Source organism: Talpa occidentalis, unplaced genomic scaffold (assembly GCF_014898055.3).
Source record: "Talpa occidentalis isolate TD23 unplaced genomic scaffold, MPIMG_talOcc4v2.1 talOcc4.19, whole genome shotgun sequence".
Taxonomy (NCBI): Eukaryota; Metazoa; Chordata; class Mammalia; order Eulipotyphla; family Talpidae; genus Talpa; species Talpa occidentalis.
The window spans coordinates 1,127,248-1,133,261 of record NW_023601962.1 but is presented as its reverse complement, the minus strand read 5'-3'; positions in this window follow the sequence as shown (position 1 = coordinate 1,133,261).

The following is a 6,014-nucleotide window of genomic DNA, read 5'->3' as shown; positions in this document are numbered from 1 at the left end:
CATCTTTTTCCTTAATAAATTTGCTGTGTGCCATTGAAGAGGATCAATGTGAGGTTAAGTAAATTTTGTACAGTGAGTATACATCTGATCGGGGATTTGAAGGCAGGCCAGGACAGATGGCAGTGAATCAATGCTCAGTGCCACTTCTTCTGAGGTGCCTACTCTGGTGACACAGGGTCCAAGGCAAACCCAATGATGAAGCTAGTAGCTAGCTGGTTGTCCACAGTAGAAAGGATCTAGTCTCTAGTGTGGAAGAGAGAAAAGTGAAAGAGAACATGTTTCCCTTCTTGGTTTTTTTTCTCCTCTGCCTCTTAACTATCTAGACCCCCTGCTTCCATTGTTTTGCTCCTAGTCAGTATTCCATGCCTCCAGTAGAGTGATTCTTCTAAAATTTAACTGTCTAAAAACACTTTTATACTCAAAACCCTCCAACTGTTTCCCATCTCAACCTGAACAAAATCCAAATGAGGCAGCACTCCAGCCCACCTGTGTCTATGCAGGTGCCTCTCTTAACAAACCTGTCCCTTTCGGGACAGTGTCTGCAAACATCCTTTTCCTCTTTGCTTTTTTTATGTAATAAACCTGTCCTTTTGGATTAAGACAAACAAAAATAACCACCATGCCCTACATGACCTCTAACTTAACCTTTCACTTAACCTCCCCTTCCTCATCCATCCATGACTTTTCCAGCCCCCACTGTCCTCCCTGCTGTTTCTAGAACCCACCAAGGATGTTCCTTGTTGTTCCTTGTTGCTTCCTCTGCCCCTATACTTCATTCATGTCTTTGCTCAAATGCTACCTTAATGGAATGGCTATTCCTAAATACCCTAACACTCTTTTCCCCATTCACCTATTTGCCTCTTACCCTCCTTAATTTTCTTCATAACACTTATCAAGCTATGACAGTCACATTCCTTTGTGTGTCCCTCCTTCCTGGAATGCAATTTCTATGAGACTGTCATTTCTGTTGTCACCCCACCATCCCCAAGGTCTGAACTGATGGCTGCACATAATTGGTGCTAACATATGGATGGACAGCTGGACTTATGGAAGTATACAAAAAGTATAACAATGGAAATATATATACAGCAGAGACATAAAAAAGTGCTCTTAGCAGCTAGTATCATAGTGTAGCTTGATATAGAGGGTTAAGGGAAGCATTGGGGATGGTTAGTATGAGATTCAGAGGGGGATGGCTAAGCGTCACATGCTTTATGTGTAGATCACCTGGTGATCTTAAAGTGGGGGGAGAGAATCAGCACCAGATGGACTAGGACCTTGAGAGAGGGAGGAGAGAGGTCATCAAGTAGCTTAGCTTTCATACCTCTGTGCAGTAAAAAAAAAAAAAGAGCACATCCATTCCTGTAAATTATTTACATCCACCAAAGGAAAGGCAGACCACACAGGCCAGAAGTGTCTCAGAGAAATTGCTTTACATTCTATATCAATTTAAAGTTAAAAATGAATACTTACAGTTCTGGGTTCAAATGTATACAGAGCTCGGAACACCTTAACTTGTCCTAAAACAGAAGGAAAAAACGACACACGATCATTTCTAAATTTGCTGTAAATAATATTATCTATTCTATTTATCAGAATTCCCTATTAAAGGCCCATGTGAGAAATTTGTTTTGGAAGTACACCTCCTGATATAGGATGTATTTTTAAAATACTTGTTAAATAAAAGCATGAATAAACACACACCTCCAAGAAATGATTTTGCTTCCTCTTCTCAAATAACAGGAACTACACAATTATTTGTACTTAGCTTTTGTCCTATATAGTCCTTCAAGTCCTAAGATTAAGTTTAGAAAGTTGAGGGTTTAACATAAAGAGACACTTAATGGGACAATAGACAGTAGTTAAATATTCTTAAACCAATGGTTTAGAGCTTCATATTTTCCAAAAGAAAGAAAATATCATGGAGAGGGAAAAGAGAACCTGTTGGAGAAACATTATAAGAAAAGGTGTCTATTTTATTTTATCTTTTTAAATTATTCTTATTTATTTATTTATTAAGATTTATTTTTTATTTATACAATAGCTGGGGTACAAGCCAGAGGTGCGGGTGGGTGAGAGGATTCACCAGAGACAGAGCAGGGAACAGAACAGGCAGATGGACTGAAGACACTGCTGAGGGGAGCAGCGGGTGAGGCAGGAGAGGTCTGCCGCGCCATGTGGGAATCTCCCTGGGCGGACGGGAATTGAACCCACGCTGCAGAGGCTGCTGACAGCTTCACAGTGCTGTACTCAACCCGCTGCACAACCGGGAGGCCAAGGTGTCTATTTTATGAGTGAGATATTCAACTATCTACCACAGCGCCTAGCACACAGGAGGTTCTTAACAATTCCGTACTGAGAGGATGAGGAAGAATGGATGAATGAACGAACGGAAAGCAATGATGTTAAACAGCATTGTCCTAAGTACTTTATGCACTGATGCAAAAGTTCTACCACTGCGCTAGTCACATAATGCTCCAGAGGACTGAAAATGTGGCAAGTATGACTGAGAAATGAATTTTAAACATGATTTAATTTTAATTAAGTTAAAATGCCACATGTGGCTGGTGGTTAGTGTATTTACCGTGATTAAAAAAAAACATCATATGTAATACCAGAAAATGGCAAGTGACACAGTGCCCATTAAGAGGGGACTCTGTAAGTCAGTTCTGATTCATCCAGATGATAGAGTCATTGAAAAGAAAAGTTGCTGACAGCTCCAATGACACTGACATAGCAAAGAGCCTACGGAATAGGCAATGAAAAAAAACAGCAATTCATAGAATAGTATGCCAGATACATCCTGTTTACATTGATAATGCACGTACACACTTTTTGAATAATACACCCATAATTATGGGTGCTGTAATTCAACTTTACATTACACTGAGCATGTGGTATTTTTATAATCAATGCAAACAGTAAAGACACTTTGGTGAGAGGAGGGAAGATCATTTTCTTTCTTCTGAATGTCCTAATATGAAGGAGCATCTTAGACCCCATTTCTAAGGTGGGTCTGCGAGAAAACATTAGTCTTGCAATTTGACTTCCACGGCCACTTCTCAATAGAGGTTAACAGGCAGAGAAGCAAAAGTGAAAACTTTGTTTGGACTTTGTTTTTGACCCACACCCAGAGGCCTGACAAAGGAAACATCAAACGGAAGGAGGAGCTGCCAGGAGAAATATTTTCTGCTGACCTGATTTTCTCTTTGAGAGGGGAGACAGTTATCTTGATTACTTCAAACTTTCCAAAGAGAAGTTACACGAGGAAGCAGTCCACTCGTAACCAAAATCAATAATAATAGAAATTTCCTGCTCCTTTGGGGGAATGGGAGTGATGAGACAAACCTTGGCTAATTTTGGAAACAAGATCCAATGTCAACCTAATGAGTTTAGATAAGGCAATATCATCTAATACAAAAATAAATTAAAGAACCTGAAAAAAATATTTAGATTATAACACCATCACTGATTTTTGTAACTGTATATTTTGTGATTGTCTATTTAAAGTGTTCACAGTGAAATAGAAGTGGGATATTTATTTATATTTTGATTTATACTAAACATAGAAAACCAGGCAACTCCTCAATATTATGAAAGGAAACATTCTATGTAAAATATAGAAAACGCTTCACATACACAATCTTATTTTTCTATAATATTAGGATGTTAGCCTCTTGTGAATGCAATTTAATCCATATTTTATAAAAAGTCTGGGTCTTAATTTATTCCATTCTCAAAAGTGAGCCAAGCAGAAATGAAACAATGCAATAGAAACAGCTAGAACAGATGAAAGAAATGCAATAAAGAGAAAAACAGATGTCATTCATGATTATAATTACAATCCCAGATATGATCTCAAGAGAATAATAATTAAAACACTCAATTCACTGGTTGTTTTTACATTCTATTCAATTCAACTTTGGGCAATGTTCTATACGTGTACAAGCTAAAAGAGAGTATCAAAAGGAAGACTCACAGTATAGTCCTTGCAGACATCTAAAGAAATAATAAAAATATCTTAAAAGATCATAAAGAGCTGGCACTGATCAATCCCTAACTTAAAGACAGCAGAATCCCAACTAAACAACAATCGCATTCTTGCATATACAGAGCAGCTATCTTAGACGCCTTCTTCTGAGAACCTCCATCTTGATCGTTTTCTCAAGGAAGTCTGGTTACATACAACATAGAGAGAAAATGGACCTGAGAAGATAGCATGAATTACCTGAAATCACCCAGGAATTCACCCTGAATTAAGATTGGAAAGAGGCCCAATCTTTTGTCTGATACTTTATGTGAATCTATGCATGAAATATCATGTGAAAGGTATTAAGGGTTTCAGTAGGGCTGGTCTCCTGACTAAGCAAGATAAGCAATTCCCATCACCCCAGCAGGAGAGATGGCAGCAGGCCCCTGCTGGCTTTTCACTTGTCTGGTTCCTCACCTTGCCAGGCACACCCTTCCCTTTTCTCTGCAACCCCACACAGCTCCTACAGAGAAGGGCTGAGTTTACTAATCATCAGCCAATCGTTATTTTTCTCTGGACTCAGATTGACCCCAGACCTAATCATTGCTCAGAGTGGCTGGGGCAAGGTGAAAGTGGAGGGAAGGGGACCTGGTACAGGGCCTTGTACAGGTAAAGGTTGATGCAGGGGTTAAAGACAGCGCTATCAAGCTATTGCCAGCCAATGCAGTACCAGTTGGATCCCTGGCTGGCCAGGGAGCCAGCCCACATGGCACAGCAGATCTCTCCTGTCTCACCCACTGCTCCCCTGAGCAGTATATTTCAGTAGATCTGCCTGTTCTGCTCTCCACTCTGCCTCTGGTGAATCCAGTCAACCCCCCACCCCTACTCCCCATACATTTGGCCTACACCCCAGCTCTTATATGCATAAATAAATAAATAATTGTTAAAAAAAGAAGAAAATTTCTTGTTTCTGAGGTTTGAAACACATACAGTATGCATGGTGTTCAGCTGAGGCCCTGAAAGAGCACTTAGAAGGACTTGGGGCTAGCAAACTCAAACATAATTTCTAATATACTTTATTCTCTGTTGAAGAATTAGAGAAGCTTCTAGAATGAGCCACTAAACTAGCATTCAAAAAGGACTGCTGTGCCTCCCTGGTGGCGCAAGGGTTTAAGACACGGCACTATGAAGCTACCAGCAGCCACTGCAGTACGACTTTGATCCCTGGCCGGGGGGTAAACCACATGCCGCAGCAGACCTCTTCTGACTCGTCCGCTGCTCCTCTCAGCAGTGTATTTCCATAGATCTGCCTGTTCTGTTCCCCACTCAGTCTCTGGTGAATCCTCTCACCCCTCCACATCTCTGGCCTATACCCCAGTTCTTGTATACATAAACAAATAAATCTTTAAAAATAAAAAAGGACTGCTTACTATCAAGTATAGTCATATCCTAAACAGCAAGAAGAATCACAATTCAAATTAGCAGACCTTAGTTACCTATAAAAGAGCAACTATTTTATTTTCATTCTTTCTCACAAATGCTGAGAAGCATGAGACATTTCAAGTGGATTTTATTTAAAATGGCTATGGTAACTACTACATATCACCGTAACAGTTAAAGCTAAATATATTGAGAGTGCTAAGTGTTAAGAAGGATAAAGCACAACTGGAGAGACCAGGCGTGCAGGGGAGCGCGTCCCCGGCACCGGCATTTTGCAGCAGGGACCTTTCTTGCTGGAGACTGTGTGAACCCAGCAGAAGGCTCACCGAGGAGACAGAGGTAAGCTGGGAGGCTTGCCCATGCCGGGCACCTTCTAGCCTGCAGTTCCAGCCCAGAGGGAGCAGCACCCACCGCTGGGGCAGACCGCGCGTGCAGGGGAGCGCGTTCCCGCATCGCCATTTTGCAGCAGGGACCCTTCTTGCTGAAGACTGTGTGAACCCAGCAGAAGGCTCACCGAGGAGACAGAGGTAAGCTGGGAGGCTTGCCCATGCTGGCGCCTTCTAGCCTGCAGTTCCAGCCCAGAGGGGAGCAGCACCCCACCGCT